Source organism: Lates calcarifer, unplaced genomic scaffold (assembly GCF_001640805.2).
Source record: "Lates calcarifer isolate ASB-BC8 unplaced genomic scaffold, TLL_Latcal_v3 _unitig_1287_quiver_1002, whole genome shotgun sequence".
Classification (NCBI taxonomy): Eukaryota; Metazoa; Chordata; class Actinopteri; family Centropomidae; genus Lates; species Lates calcarifer.
The window spans coordinates 18,912-34,922 of NW_026115418.1; positions in this window are offsets into that span (position 1 = coordinate 18,912).

Below are 16,011 nucleotides of genomic sequence, written 5' to 3' on the forward strand. Positions count from 1 at the left end.
GGTCATTGATTAGAAATGTACACAAAAGTCGGCCAACATGTTATTTGGGTGGGATATTGCTGTAGAGGATCTGTACATGTAACGGTTAACTGGCTATCAGACATTAATAAAAATATGAATGTTACCAATATTAATATTACTTAATTGATTATTAAATACTGTAATAGGATTTAATTTATATTAAATCCACCTCAGATGCACCGTCCTGGAAACAGGGACAGACAGCCTATTTGCTAAATCAGTGTCATAAAGTATACTAACTTATAGTCCAACAAATTACAGTCTAACAGATGGAATGCTCACAGATCACTTTGTATTCATATGTAATTGTCATATGGCAAATAAATAAATAAAGAAAAGAAAAACAATTTTACCATTGTTTAAAACTAATGAGTTAACTTACCCCAGATGTATTTATTTTTCTTTTCTTGAAAGAATTTTGCCAAAATATTGAACAGTTATTCAACATCAGGAGCCCTCAGATTATGGCCGGAAGCAGATTCCCTGTTCATGTGATGTGATAAATTATTTGTCCTGTCAAACTGAAAACCTCCACCACATGTTTATTACTGAGCTTCAAAGATGCTTGTAGGTAGATTGTGTTTCATGTTTCATGTTTACTGCGCAGATGTGAGTGCAGCATCAGTCTTCTCATCTAACTATAATTGGATGCCCAATTGTTATAAGCCCATTCTGTTGAAATGCAGGAAGGATATCTGGATGTATACACATAATGTATTCTCTGATTCTCCTGTTAACTTTGAATGTTTTCCCTCATACACTTAATGTGAAACTCCATTTACAGCTCATGATGAAATAAAATACATTGACCATCTCCTCTGAAATGTAACCAGGCTCATCTGAGCTCTGAGAGCAGTGACTAAGATCCTGAAACCAGTGTGGTATTTTAAAATAAGCATGGTACATTTTTTCTGTTTGTTTAGCCCTGGTTCTGTTTGTCAGGCTGTCAGGAGAAACAGGAGAAACATTTTACTGCTACCATAGTATAAAGAACAGTCTTTATAACAATTTCATGATTTTACAGGACAGTAATAAAGTCATTCAGATTTTTCTAAGATGAAGGCAGAAAAATTACTCATCTATCCTTGCTTACTCAATTCTGTGTCATTCTGAAAAAAAGTGCAATTTCAAAACACACCAAAAACCAATGTGCTCAGGGATTTTTGGTAAAATCTGGTATTAACACTTGGTTTCATGTGATGCTCCAGGTTTGTGTTTTGTCAGATATTGCACAGAATGACAATAGACAATACGGACATTTTGTCTTTGTCAGTGATGAGATGAAAGAGGTGAAAGACATCATAGTAGTATATATGTCTGTAAGAGACTGGCGTCTGTTTCGCTCTGTGATCTGCTCGGACCTTGATCAGCCTGGTTTTCCCAAGGCTCTCTATGTGGTGCAGTGGTCGAGCCACACAGGGGCTGAAATTCACCGTGTGGAGGCAGAGCGTTTCATACGATCTCCTGAGGATTTTTTCTTCTTCAGTGTTTGTGTGGATAGGGATAGTGTAATAGCTGACAGAGGGCGTGAAAAATGGAAATCGCACCCATATCCACGCACCCTTGAGGAGCTCCATTCGTGGTTTAAGGACATGTTTTTTATTCAGTGGTGTGACTGGAGGTCTCTGCAGCGAGTGTTTAGCGAGGTTGACGATGCCATCAAAAAGGACAAAATCAATGCTGCTTTTATGAGTGTTACAAAACGTCTTGTTTTTGACGATTTACCAACTTGTGCGCAAGATGGTCTCGTGTAGACCAAAAATCGTCAGACCAGCCGACTACTGACCAATAAGTGGTAGGTAGTGTGTGTGTTATTATTATTATTATGATTATTTGTCATATGTGTGTATGTATTATAAAAACACTGTTTAATTGTAAACTTGTTTTTACAGAGGTTCCCAGCAGTCTGAAAGCCTCAGCATCACTAACATCGACACCTCAGACTCCACCATCATCACTGTCTATACTCTCCTGGAATACAATGTCCTCTCCACCACAGGCATCAGCTTCTTTTGAAACACCGCAGGTGTCTCCAATCACTGCCGAGCTGGATGAAGCTGCGGAAAACATCACAACTGCAGAGACTGTTGACCACCCTCTTGGTGTGATGTCTAAAAAGTTTGTGGACAACGTGAAAATTTGCATCATCCATCTGCTCAACAACGTGTTATACAAGTACTGGGAGGAGTTGTGCTACGGTTGTCAGATCAACCACCCCAGCCAAAAACATCACGAGTGTTTGACAGAGATCCCTGGGTATTTTTATGAGGGACATTTTGACCAACTCATGAAGAGGCTCTGGATCGTCTGTTTCATTCCCGCCATCTCCGACTATCTGCGTTCAAACGGGGTGTATGGTACTGAAACCAGGATTCAAGCTGTTGCAGAGACTATTTTACACGAACTAAAACATGCTGACAACATCACTGATAAAATCAAAGAAATTGTGCGACTTTCTGAAAGTCTGCATTCTGGAAAGCGGCAGATCCAACACACCCTGGTGGGCTTAGTAGTGTAAACAAGCTTTGCAAAGCAGTCAGGTAGTCTATGGGGATGGCGGTAAAGTTACCGGTTGTAAAGCGTTTTCTATTGGGTCAAGATGCGTACATACTCCATGCTAAAGCAGCTAAACATTTCCCCAGGAATCGTGTCCTGGCCAGCGGTATTGACAAACAGTTTCAGGGCGATCTGGTTGACATGTCTGAATACTGCACAGAAAATGATTGTGTGCGATACTTGTTAACGTGTATTGACGTGTTTTCAAAATACACATGGATTAGATGTCTCAAATCCAAATCCGGACCGACGGTAACCAGTGCATTTAAGGACATTCTCAGTGAGGGACATGTACTGGTCAAACTTCAAACAGATGCAGGCACGGAGTTTTACAATAAACATTTTCAACATCTAATGGATCAGTATAAAATCACACACTTCTCAACATCAAACGAGACGAAGGTGTGTGTAGTGGAGCGTTTCAACAGAACTTATAAGACCTGAATGTGGAGGTATTTATCAGCCGTTAATTCGCGCAGATATGTTGATGTTGCCGGCGAAGCTGTAAAAGGCACATTTTATGAGCCAGAGTTACAGCAAGTATCATTGATAAAAACAAAACCTTTTAAATAGAGAAAATACTGGATAGAAAAAGATGGCCTGAGAAATTTAACTTGTGAATTCCAGCAAAAGATATTGTTGATGTGCGTTAAAAGTCGCGTATTGCATGCTTAAATGGTTCATTTTAAACTGACACATGACCGCGTCAGTACAATGGAGAAGAATGGGTTTTATGTCACACTACCCAGCAACGCTTCATCACAGATATACCCAAACAACAAGATATGGCATTACAGGACAAAACTAGCAAAGCCTATAGTTTTAAGCGAACCATATGAGGTGGGGGTCATTGAATTTCAATACCCTAGATCATGGGCAGCATTCCCCGCCACTGAGGCCAGCGTGACAATTTATGATTTTAAAACAGAGGAGACAACGACTGTGACTTTATCTACAGGGCTTTATGAGTCCGTTGCTAGAATAGTAAAAGAATTTAATGCAAAATGCATAGCTAACCCAGCAACAGCTCGCATTAGTTTACTATACAACAATATAACAAATTTTATTTATTTTTCGGGGGCGGAAGGAATTACTTTTACGTTTAAAGGAAAACTAGCCGAAATACTAGGTTTTAAACCGGGGGAAACCGTTTACGATACCTGCTTATTCACTATTCAGAAAGCATTATGTAGTGCCCCACCCTGCAGACATTCACGGTGGATGCTGCAATATATTTGTTTATAGTGACATTGTGAATTATCAACTGTTGGGTGACTGCTATGTGCTGCTTCTCCGGTGTATAAATGTATCAGATGAAGTCCGGCGTATGCCCACTTTGACTTATGACAAGCCACACTACACATCGCTCTCCAAATCAGTTATTGATGATATTGAGATTTCTCTAAAAAATGATCAAAACCAGCACATACCTTTTGAGTACGGAAAAGTGATTGTAAAACTACACTTCAGACCTGTGAGGCAATATTTCTAAAGAAAAATGATGCGCACACCATACAACCGCGATGAGAGTAGATATATGTCTGACTATATGAACCAGGCTGGGGGAGAATACCAGGCTTTATTGGGACAAGTACACAGTACGGTAGCGGACTAGGAGGCATATTCCGCAGTTTATTTAGAATGGCAATCCCGCTGTTAAAAAAAGGATTTAGCAAAGCCCCATTTAAAATCGGCCGCCACAAACATTGTAGGGGACGTGGTGTCAAACATCGCGAGAAACACCATGACTGCAAAGCAGGAAGGGAACGGTCTCTTGGTGTACACTAGAAGACCACAGAAAAGACCGCCCACAGGGCACGCACGTAACACTTCTATCATCTATTGAAAAATCCACATTTGTTGAAATCCCGCCTGTTTCGGCAATAACAGACACTGGCCCTATAGAGTTTTACATATCGGCTAGTGGGGAAGATTATCTGGATCTGAATGATACATACTTGTTTACCCGTGTGATGATCACAAATGCCGACGGTACAAACTTGGCAAACGCCGCAGATGTGGGGTTTATCAACTATCCAGGCTGCACGCTATTCTCACAGGTGGACATCATGCTGGGAGACAGGCTTATAACACAATCCTCCAACACATACCCATACCGCAGGATAATCGAGTGTCTAATTAACTATGGAACCGACACGCTAAATACACAGTTTAGCACAGGATTGTTTTTCAAAGACACGAGCGGTCACATGGACGATGCGTCCATAGAAGGAGACAATGCAGGCCTGGTGGAGAGAGGGGGATAGACGAGAAACAGCCGAATAGTGGAACTAATTTCACCAATACACGCAGATTTGTTTTTTCAAGAAAAACTGTTGTTAAATGGCGTTGATCTAGCTATAAAATTTATACGGTCAAAAGATGAGTTTTCTCTAATGACGGGCGGAAATGACCAGTATACTGTTAAAATCATGTCGGCCAGTGTATTTGTAAAAAAGGTCTCAGTAGCACCTGCTATCAGGCTGGCGCACAGCAGAGCTCTACAAAACACCAATACCAAATATGCTATAGACAGGGTGACTTTAAAAACATTCTCCATTCCAGCTGGTACAAGGGTGTGCAACCAGGAAAACCTCTACCTCGGACAAATTCCTAAATTTGTTATAATCAGATTTGAGGGGTATACGGGAAGTTATGGCCGCAACCCGCTTAATTTTGAGAACTATGACACAGAGTTTATTGGCTTGTATGCAGACGGACAATCCTATCCCGCTAAACCGTTTCAGCCCTATTTCCAAAGAGGTCATTACACAAGAGAGTATTACCAGCTGATTCAAACCACGGGTCGCCGTCTGAAGGACAGATCGCTTGCTATATCTTGTCGAGATTTCGGCGCAGGTTACACACTCTTTTGTTTCACACTCTTTTGGAGGCGGATGAGGAGTGTTCTGGAAATGTGTCGCTGATTAAAACAGGAAATGTCAGGCTGGAAGTACGTTTCAGAGCGCCACTCCCCCGCACAGCCAATCTGATTTGTTATTCTGTTTTTGATTCAGTTATTGAAATATCAAACAGGAGACAAGAACTTTTGGACTATTACTAAAACCGGCATGAACACCACAGAATTAACCAGCGTTGTAAAAAAAAATCATTTTTAAGGACACCAACTTTTTGGGTGTATTAGCGTGTGACCAGCTTCCAAATCACAGAGTGTTCAAACACCCCGCCATGTTGACTGTCTAACATGCCTGGTGAACATTGGCTGGCTATTTATATTACAAAAGACAAGCATGGATATTTTTTTGACAGTTATGGCAACCCTCCAGATTGTGACAGGTTTCCAGCAGAGATAAATCAGTTTCTTGTAAAAAAAACTGTGCCAATATATTTTATTCTCAAAGACAGGTTCAAAGTGATTTCTCCATAACCTGCGGACAGCACTGTGTGTTTTTCCTGTGTCATATACAAAAAGGGGTGCCCTATACATGCTTAATTAACATGTATAAAACCAATCTGGTCTGTAACGATGCTATGGTTTGTCGTTTTGTTAACAATATACAACCTGTTGCTATATGCCAAGATGATTTTGCATGTGTACAATGTGGTAAATGATGTATATGCGACTATAACAATTTAAAATAAAAGACATTTGAGACAAGAATTTAGTATCAGACACATTTTATTTACACGTTTTTAAATAACACATTCCTTTAATGTAAACAAGTAAAACATTATTTGATGAAAACAAGAAAAACATTAATTGCTGAAAATAAGAAAAACAGCTTTAATAAGAATAAAAACAATCCTTCAATGTAAACAAGACAAACATTAATTGCTGAAAATAAGAAAACAGCTTTAATAAGAATAAAAACAATCCTTAAACATAAACAAGAAAAGAAAAAAACATTATTTGTTGTAAATAAGAAAAAAACACTTTAATAAAAAAACTTCTACAACTGGAAAAAAAAAAAATTAATATAAATAAAAAATACAGAATGCATTAAAAATCCACATATGCTGAGGTGTAGCCCTGTGACCTTTGTGGCTTATACCTCCTTGATTTGGGTGTTTTAAATGGTGTGCTAGACCGGGGTGATTCAACCTATGAATGTTTTCTGCTGATGGGTGAATCATCATACGCGGTCATACTGGAGTCATTGATTGAATCGGTGGTCCCCTTAAACCTTGCGATAGAAGCGTGCACTTTAGTGTTTGGCACAGCTGAAAGTGGCACGTTTAAATCGGCTAAAGTTTTTAAAAACAAAGTCCAACCAGCAGGCCTTGAGGAATCTGAGACATTGTGTGTGGCTGTTACACTTTTTATTAAATCATAGACATACGAACCTCTGATTGGTTGTTTGTTAATGATAATAACCCCTTGGTCAGTCCACGATATCACATCTGATGCACGGGCTAATGCTGCCAAAATGAGCTCAGCGTTTCGCTTTTTTTTTTTTTTTGGCATGTGTCTTGACACATCTGCCACAACCAGATCTTTAACACCGGCGTCATCAACAAGATGTGCAGCGTCCTGACTCGTGCCACCTGCATCAAAACTTTCAGTGATAGGAAGTGATAGGGTTAATACACCCTTTTCACGCTCATCCTGTCTCACCAGCGATAGGTATCTTTGAAGAATGATGGAATATTTTTTAGCCTTGTTGTACATGTTCAGGTCCGTACGTTGTAATACCTCGACCATCGCTTTGTCCAACTCGTTTTGTGCTGCCTGTCTGATGGACCCTGTATTCTGCTGCTGCTGTTGTTGTTTCAACATGTCCAACTGGTGTTGGGGGACCAAAAACATTTTCTGTGTGTGTTCCATTTTTTTTTACCCACAAGTAATGAGACTAGCAATAAATGGAATGGCTGCACCTAATAACGGTAATAAAAAACCACCGGATTGGTTGATGGTCTTTCTTTTTTTCAAAGTTTTGACTCTTTTGTTGGCAACCAGTCTGATTATTGCTTTTTGCCTTTTAAGCTGTTTGTATTGTCGGTCAGTCAGCGGGATGTTACATCTCAACACATTAAGAGCTATTTCACACACAGCAGTGATAAAGTCAGGACCAGCATTACTAATAATGACTCTTTGTACCCTAGGCGGCGATTTACTCCAGCAGTGCCAGATTTCTCTGCGTGCGTGACGACATCCTCACCCCTTGTGTTTTTTTGGTATATAGACAACCGGCAGGTCTAAAAGCAAATTCGTTCTGAGTCTTAAATGTTCGGGTGTCTTGGCTTTATAATATATAAGGAGATAACCGTATGGGACACCGGTCGCGTCATTAAATGCTTCTAAAAAATATTTACTGTTACCCGGAAACATCTGTCTGCCTAAAAGGAATATTTGATATTTATCTCGGGGGTTATTAAACAAAACTAATCTTATCCTGTATAAACAAATTCTGAACCAGATAAATACAACTTAAATTTCTATGGTGTACATATTTGGTAAACATGTTCTGTACTAAGTTATTGCTCGCATCGTTCATTAAATCATCTATAATTAACAAATTGATTTTGTCTGGGGGTAATAACACGTCATCACACAGAGATTCAGGCAAACCGTTTACAAAGTTGATGTCTCTTATCTGTTGATCATACAATGGCTGCCAGCATGAATAAATGTAAACAATATTGTCCACATTGTGTGAAATAATCCTTGCTGCATTTTCAATAACACTCTTGACAAAAAAAGTCTTCCCACAATTAGAGGGACCGCTGACAACCAAACTAAATGGGTGCTGTAGTCTGCCATCAAAACATCGATCTAATTTAGAATCCATAAGGCAGTGTAGTGTAATCAGGCAACACCTTGCGCTTGTTGTACACCACCTGGACTCTGTTTCATTCTTCAGATGAAGCTTCTTTTTATCGCGTTTGATGGTGTCAGATACAGCTGTGAGGTGTGCATCTGTGCTCCGATTGGCTACAAATAAATACACTAGTCCAGCTAGCGACTCAGGGGTGACTGTTTTGGAGTTTGCAGCATTAAGTGTCACACCTTTACACTTAACCTGTGTCTTCCCCTGGCGTGTATGATATGCATAGCACTTTGGCCCCCTGGACACAAACTCTGCGATGTAGTCCTCCTCCTCAGGACCCCCGTCATTTAACTCATCTGTTAAATCACCTAGATAAGGGCCTAAAGGAGGGATCCACTCGCCAGGTCGCGATGTGAAGATGACAGTCTGTGTCACAGTACAAAACGTGCTGCTGCAGCTTGTCCAGTAAATCATACAACATGAGCCTGGCGTATGCGGTGGTCATGGCACCTATGAACGCGTTTACATCTTTTACCTGGGACCTCCTGCCACCAGCATGGCACCACAGCACCATGGCCACATCGTCTGAGATGAAACAGAACTGTCTCACATCGTAATGATCACTGAACATCAGCTGTGTGATATGTCTGGATCTGTGATCAACTCACACGACGGCATGTTACTCCTCATGCTGAACCTGCCCCACAGAGAGTTTAGGAGTAGTTTATTACAACTCCTAACTGCCTTGTTAACACGGATCTTGGCCGGATCTAACCTGATGCTCTCCTTTTCATAATAATCAGCAATGTATTTTTGCTGATCTTCAGGAGTTTTCACATGTTTTGGGTAGCCCGATGCCTCCTGTTTGCATTTAAGAAATGTTTTGACATACTCCTTAAACAAAGTATCTGTCTTGTTCGGAAAATGCCACACCTCGTCAATGCATTTGGTACCCTTTCTGCAGCGCCTTTTCAAGCTCGAATGTCATCTATATACCTGACAGCTGTCTGGCACTGTCACTGTGCCTGCACTCACCGTTTTGATTTAGCTCTTCAGCGCACGTGTGGCACAGTGGGAACATGAGTTTGCTGTGGCACCTGTAGGGCAGGACGGGGTGGTACAGGCCTCTTGGTGGCAGCACAGTGCACTTGACAAAGCCGAAATAGCTGTCAATACTGCCAAAGTTGTTTGAGATTATTTGCGGGTGACCGATAAGGTATTCTTTTTTGGATTGGACTGTGGGGTACAGGCTGGTGAAATCAAAATAATGAATTTTTTCACCAGTGTCACAGCCGGCCTTGTGATGTAATTTCATGGCATTTGTACGGCCACCAAAAAGAGCCTTTCTGGGGTCCAGGCGTTCCGGTTTTTTATACAGCGACAAAAAAGGTTTTGCTGCCGGATCTACGGTTGTCTGCATCACCCATTCACACTCCCACAGCACAAAAACACGCATGCCATGCTGTGACTCCAAGGCGCTCACCTTCTCAGAAAAGATGTGGTAAAGCTCGCCTTAGGGAACCTTGGCTACAGGGTTCATGTCACTCTCGACGTGGCATTTGACACATCCGTGGTAGAAACAGCCTGCAAACTCATAGCACGTATTTGTGGCTGTGTTGTAGCCATCCACAAAGTACGGCCCTACCTGCATCTCTCCCCCCTTTAGTGCATGCTTTATTAGGATGTTTTGCGTCTTGGCGACATATTCAAGCCACTGTATAGACACATCTGAATAGGTCTTATTTTGCACTACGTACACACCTTCGTACGTAAGAGCCAGTGTGTCTTTGGAGAGAAAGACACACACAGCGTCTTAAACACACCCATGCAGCTGGATGCCAGAGTGGTATATACAAACAGATCCAGCTGTGTGCACTGCAGAAATGCTTCGCGATATATCAAGCATGCCCTACGCAACACCTCCACATCGTTAACATAGTAGCGGCGCATTTCAGCTTGAATATCAAAAACACTGCCACGGACTGTCTCATACCACACCAGAACTTGGCTTTCTCGCAATTCCATTTCTGACAAAGTACTCCAACAGTACTCCAACAGTATGTAGTTTTCAAAGCCTGACGCGTTGTGGGCAATAAATGTGTACCCTCTAAATCTAGGGTGCCTGTAGTGATTGACAAACGCCCCACACTTAAATGTGCTGAAACAAAACTTGTTCCCACTCATGTCCATTGCACACACAAAATTGGCCTCATGCTTACCATTGTGGTATCTTGTCTCAAAGTCGTATAGAATGTAGTTTTGCTGGGGCTTTTGTTTTTCAATGGGTTGTATAAAGCACTGATGAGGGAGGTTGCTGTCCAATTTACGCTCCCTGCAGTGTGAGCACACAATGGGTGCACACTTGTGGGGATTTTTTCCACACTTGTAGGTCTTGCCACATGCCTCGCAGTATTTCAATGTGTCGCATTGGGTCATATTGTGAGTGGGATCTACAGCCTTGCGTTGTTGATAACAATACACCGATTTGCATATGTGCTTACAATCGGAGCATTTCACGGTGTTACCAGAGTGTTGCTGGCACTGGGTGTAGCAGACATTGCAATGATGTTTGCAATTATATATATATATATATGCCTTCGATCCTGTGGTTTATTTTATATATATATATATATATATTTTAAAATGTTAAACACGCCCTCTTGGGGGGCGGTCGGTTACGCCCACTGTCACATGGTCATGTGCACACGCACATGCACTCTCATGCATGCGCATTTCACATGCACGCGCAAAAGCACATTATATATACTCATCACATACTCATCATGCCTTATTGATTTTCCATTTTCAAAGATGAAGAGGAATATATATATATTTTTTTGGTGATAAGTGAGACTGTGGGCTGCAGTTCAATAGCAGGAACATGGCCATAATGTCTTTTTCTTGTGCAGTCAGAGCCTTTAAGCACATGAGATTTTGTGTTGCACATAAAATTCAGTATACTGTTTTTTTTTTTCCCTACAGCTAAGATTAAGGACCTGATGTCACACTGTCTAACAGTGTGTAAATATGATTTGTATTCTTGATTAGTGATGTAAATGCTTTCCCCCCGGTAAGTTGTCCAATAAAACTTTATTGGTGTCGGTATTCGACTCTATCTTGGAGGTAATATGGTCTAGTTTATCACTAATCTGTGGAATCAGTTCTAATTAGGGCCCGAGCAACGAGTTGCGTGGGCCCAACGGGGCCATGCAACGAGTTGCAAGGACCCTCTTGTTTTCGGTCTGTTTATTATTATTATTATTATTATTATTATTATTATTATTATTTTTTTTCTTCTTTTTCCGCCTCTTAGATCGGCTTTTTGAGGGCCTTAACATGCGTGAAAACTTACCAAAATTTGCAGACGCGTCAGGCACGGCGAAAAATTTAATAATTTAGGGGTCTTGAGCATGGGCGTGGTAAAATGCCCTCGGTAGCGCCACCTACATTTTTAAACGGAACAGCCCCTCAAGCCCGTTGCGCCTAAAAATCTGAAAATCTGCACACATATGTAACATCCCATGACGCACCAAAAAGTCTCTTGGAGCCATATTCTAAACCCAACAGAAAGTATTTTTATTTTGACCGGAAGGTGAAAAAATTGTGTGTTTTTGGCCATTTCCAGGGGTCGCTTGAACGCGAACTAGTCCTAGACGCATTATCCGATTGACTTCAAAACTTAATAGTATGTTCTTAAGACATAGACGATGTTAAATTGCGGCAGATTTTGAGTTTTTGTTGAAGGGCGTGGAAGTTATGGCCCCTCAAAGTTCGATTACTCGCCACGAAACAGGAAGTTGCTTTATTTTTGCTATATTTCGGCCATACTTTGTCCAAACTGCATCAAACTTTACAGGATTGTTAATGGTACCTATCTGCACACATCCATATGTCAATATTCATACAATTGTTGTAGCGCCACCTATTTATAGCAGGAAATGACATATTTTATAGTGTGATGTCCAGTTTCTAGACGGGTGACCAGATTCACTTCAAATGTTGTCAGCCCCTCCTTGACAATTTTTGGAAGACTGGCTCCGAAAATTGTGAGTTTGGGTCGAAGCGTGTGCCGGTTCTGGCCCGTCAAAGTTCGGAAACCCAACTTCCTGTTTGAAACCTCAGATTTTGGGGTAACTTCCTGTTGCGACTCTCTACTTTATCCTACAGATGGAGCCATTGTATTACTCTTTGATGGGTTTTTGGAAGGGGGTCTCTGTGTGTGTGTGTCTGTGTGTGTGTGTTTGAGGGGGGAGGGGAAGAGGAGTTGATTGAGTCTGTGAGAAGCTGCCACAGAGAGGTTACAGTCAAGAGAGCCATGAGCTGTCACAGATGATGAGCTCTGAAAAATATTATCACAGAAAATAATTAGCATAAAAGCTTTTATTTTAAATTTGTTGCAACAAATTCAGGTTTCTTACAGCATTTTCCTTATTGAAAACTAAATTCTACCTGAAATGTATCAATAAAAATCTTCTTTTGCAGTTAATGTCACCAGTTTATAGTTTAGTTTTAATAGCATTCCCTGTCACTGATGTGCCTTTAATTATCGGTTCTATCAGGGATCATTTATGTGTTTATCTTACGGGGGTGAGCCACCTCACAGGTTGGTTATATTACCTGTTGACCTCAGCTCAGTGAGCTAAGACAATGTTTAATGCAGTGTTTTTTCTGATATGAAAATGGATATTATTCAGCACATCTAACCTCAGCAGGCCCCTCTTCAGAAACTCATATCTGCAGATGTCAAAGCTGGCTCAAACGTTGTCCACAGTCTCATGACATGTTTAACACGAAGCACAGCACGCTGGTTAAGCTCATGGCAAACTGTTACTAACAGCTAAAATGAAAGCTTGTCTGTATGTAGTCTAACTGGTTAGTTTGTCACTAATCTCCAAATTTTGCAAATTGCTATAAACTTCACTCTCTTAAACCAGTAACAGTCTGAGCTGGACTGATAGGGGTCTGTATGGATAAAGATAAAATCCTAATGATACCCATCCCTACAGCTGGTTAGTGGCTTCGCCCTGACTTTAGGCAGATGAGATATTCACTGTTCAAATAACTTCATTATAACCCTTGTTTAAGCATAAATGATTTATATATGCACCCAATAACAGAACTTGCAAAAAAATGCTTTTGCTCAAAGCTCAAAGCTTGTAAACTCAAGTTAAAACTGAGTTTTATCTCCTTTTGGGAGGGGGTATCTGTGTGTGTGTGTGTGTTTGTGTTTGTGTTTGAGGGGGGAGGGGAAGAGGAGTTGATTGAGTCTGTGAGAAGCTGCCACAGAGAGGTTACAGTCAGGAGAGCCAAGAGCTGTCACAGATGATGAGCTCTGAAAAATATTATCACAGAAAATAATTAGCATAAAAGCTTTTATTTAAAATTTTTACATCTCGGAAGTGTGAACTGTTACGCCAGCGTGTGCCCTGCGACCTGCGTTGACCCCGCGGTTGCCGGGGTCCCGCGGTCGCCGCTCCCCCGACAGGCGCCGGGTGCGAGGGCCCGTTCAACGCTGCTCGCAGCTTTAATTTAGCATTGATCTGGTCTAGTTTAATGTTAATTTGAGAAATTTGGTCTAGTCTGCCAATAATTTGGGGTATCTGGTCTAAAGAGACATTGATGTGGTCTAATTTATCATTAATTTGGGAAATTTGGTTTAACCGGTCATTAATTTGGGGAATCTGCTCAAGCCTTTCCCTTATCAAATTATGCAGCGACCCTGCCCCACCACCCTCTGCTTGTTGTACCTGATCAGCATCAGGTGTATTGCCAGAGTTCAAACAGATATCATAAAGCACACTTAAATCAAGCTCTGTCAATTCCTCAAGGCTGTCTGGTGGGATATTGGGAATTGTGTTAGGTAGTGTGGGGGTTATTTCATCCACCTCATCAATAACATCACCAGAAACACTCGGAAATGGGAACAACAACAAATCTTCAGACATAGTGTTGGGGGGAGGTGTGCTGGCAGACGCATTCATCAACACAGTCAAAAATAAGTTGTTCACTACCTTGATAGTTGTAAGTATGCTGCGCAGCAGTCAACGAGGCCTCTTCCTCCAGGCGGGATATCTCGTTCCTGTTATGGTTTGGGTTAGTTTGTCTTTGTGTTGTGTTTTTTCTCTCTGTTTCCCCCTTCCCTTTTTTCTGTTTGGTTGCAGAGCTGGTGTGTTGCTAGGGGTGTGGCTGTCTCCTCCTGCTGGCTGATTACACACACCTGTTTCCACTCCGCTCGTTCTCCCTTCGCCTTCTTAAGCCCGGCCTTCACCCCAGTCCTGTGCCAGAGTATTCCTTGCTGTATCCTGTGTGCAAGCTCTCAGCGCTACTTGTGTTTGGATTCTCCTGTTCTCTGTGGCTACCTGTGTTCTCCAGTGGCAGCTTTTTCTGTTCCTCGTGTCTTCAGAACTTTCTTTAGTCAGCCGGTCGCCTGCCACGCTGTCTGCCTATTGTTCCTGTGTTTTTCATCGGTGCCTTATTAAAGAGCCTTCTGTTGGAACTTACCTGTGTGTGTTCTCTGCATTGGGGTCCTATACTAGAGTTCATAACAGTTCCACTCCACTAAAAACTGAGTTGCTGCTTCCACCTCTCGAAAAGCGTGCTCTTGCCCTGTTTCCAATGCCTCCCCAGAAGCTTGCACCGATTGCGGCGTGGCGTCCTCAATGTAGTCCTCAAAAGATTGCACAGATTCCTGCGTAGAGGCTACGTCCTCCAAAGCCTGTTCTGCTTCTACAATGTCTGTAGTCCTATTGATGTAAAAAAACAAACAGGCATTTTATACATATATCAAACCAAATTTAACTTTAAATGAATAAAATAAGCACAAAGTACTTACCCTACATCGTGCCTTGCCAATTTGGCCCTTCTCTCTCTGATATGCCTCCGTGACGGAGATCTCTGGGGTTTGCTTCTATTATAAAGCTCTGGAATTAAGCACGCAGATTTAGCGGTTTTAATACATCTAATAATACAGCTAACAACTATATGTTAAAACAAGCAGTTGCTAGAAATATCGAGCACACACAGATAATGTTAGATTTTAGGTAATTGTGTTCTAGTAAAGACTGTTAGCTATTATATAAAATTATACTATTGTCAACACTCTCCCACAGACCTTGAGTTAAAATACTAGTGAGATTTAAGGTTTAGTTTCCTCAGATATACATTAGGACCATTTGCCACATCCTATCTCCATTTGGGTTGTACAATACCGTCACATTAGACATGCGGGAGCCGTTACACTTCTATTGTCTCCTCACCCTATGGGTTTTAAATACTGTTTCCTTGCAGCCCTGTGACACAGGATCAGACACCTCAGATTTGTAAGCCCCAAAACACCTACAGTTAAAAGAGATGGTGAGGTTTAAGAAACATCCATTTGTTACATCCCAACCCCATTGGTTTGTGCAATACCAACACATCAGACATGTGGGAACCGCCATACTTCTGTTGTCTCCTCACCCTTTGGGTTTTAAATACTTCCTCATCGCTGCTGTTTTTTTAATTTTTATTTTTAACCATCTTAAAATGTATCAAATAAACCACAGGGTCTAAGGCATATATATATGCGTATTTCACATGCACGCGCAAAAGCACGTTATATATACTACTCATCATGCCTTATTGATTTTCCATTTTCAAAGATGAAGAGGAATATATATATATATATATATATATATATATTGGTGATAAGTGAGACTGTGGGCTG